General features: G+C 45.3%; 1 protein-coding gene and 1 pseudogene across 1 annotated transcript in view; one reads left to right on the top strand and one right to left on the bottom strand.

The window, feature by feature from the left end:
- Positions 1 to 1,112, top strand: part of LOC105743452 — a 5,628-nt pseudogene extending 4,516 nt beyond the window's left edge.
- The window catches only part of Sptlc2 (serine palmitoyltransferase long chain base subunit 2), a 118,130-nt gene that overhangs the window by 93,084 nt on the left and 23,647 nt on the right, over positions 1 to 1,399 (bottom strand). The gene's annotated exons all lie outside the window — the stretch shown is intronic.

Genomic DNA, 1,399 nt, shown 5'->3' with positions numbered 1-1,399 from the left:
TATTTTTTTTTCTTTCTTTAAAATAAAAATAACTGATGTCAAAAAAGAAAAAAGGAAAAAATAACTGGTGCTGGAAAAACTGACTCTGCATGTGCCAAAGATTAAAACTGGATCCATATCTTTCACCATGCATTAAACTAAACTTAAAATGGATCAAAGATCTACATTAAAACAGAAACAAGAGTTGCCAGTTCCTTCTCACCGCTCCCACCCAGTCCGCCTGCCCATTCGCAGCATCTGCCGGCCAGCTAGCCCCCAGGGCAGCCATAGACGCTATCAAGAAGAAGGTGCAAATGTTGAAGCTGGACGAAGAGAACACCATCAACCAGGCCAAGCAGGCCAAAGCTGATAAGCGAGCTGAGGACCACTGCAAGCAGCCAGAGGAAGAGCAGCAGGGCCTCTAGAAGAAGCTGACGGGGACAGAGGATGAGGTGGAAAAGTATTCTGAAGCAGTGAAGGATGCCCAGGAGAAACTGAAGCAGGCCAAAAAGGCCACTGATGCTGAGGCAGATGTGGCCTCCCTGAATCATTGCATTCAGCTGGCAGAGGAAGAGCTGGCCCGAGCCCAAGAGCACCTGCTACAGCCCTGCAAAAGCTGCAGGAGGCGGAGAAGGCAGCTGAGAGCAAGAACAGGATGAAGATCATTGAGAACATGGCCACAGATGAGGAAAAGATAGAGCCCCAGGAGACGCTGCTGAAGGTGGCCAACTGCATTGCCGAGGACTCAGACCACAAATATGAGGAAGCTACTGATCCCAGAGGGAGAGCCAGAGGAGTCAGAAGAGAGAGCTGAGGAGGCTGAGAGTAAATGTGGGGTCCTGGAGGTGGAGCTGAAAACTGCCAACAACTTGAAAACCCTGGAGATCTAAAGGAGAAAAGAATTCCACCAAAGAGGACAAATATGAAGAGGAGATCAAAGTGCTAGAGGAGAAGCTGAAAGAGGCTGAGACCTGAGTAACCTTTGCTGAGAAATCAAAGTTAGATTTGCTGAGAAAGCAAAGTTAGAGAAAACCATTGATGACCTGGAAGAGACCTTGGCCAGTGCCAAGGAGGAGAATGTGAAGATCTGCCAGACCCTGGACCAGACTCTGCTGGAACTCAGCAACCGTTGAGGGCTGACTCTGCCCCCAGCCAGGGTATAGTAGCTGCCCAAACCCAATAAAACTGACATTCCATCCCCCCAAAAAATAAAAAAATAAAAGAAATATTAAATCTGCCAGAAGATAGATTAGGTAAAACTCTTGAAAACATTGGTGTAGGCAAATACTTTATGATATAAAACCCTGACTGCACAAGAACTATCACAAGGAATCAATAACCAGGATCCCATCTTTTTAAAAAATATATATTTAATTTTGCCAGTTCTTTTTTTAAAAATTTACTTATTATTTGTGTGTGT

Source organism: Octodon degus, unplaced genomic scaffold (genome assembly GCF_000260255.1).
Source record: "Octodon degus isolate 3935 unplaced genomic scaffold, OctDeg1.0 scaffold00007, whole genome shotgun sequence".
In the NCBI taxonomy this organism is placed as follows: Eukaryota; Metazoa; Chordata; class Mammalia; order Rodentia; family Octodontidae; genus Octodon; species Octodon degus.
Note: the sequence above shows the minus strand (reverse complement) of the source record. Positions and strands in the feature narration are given on the sequence as shown.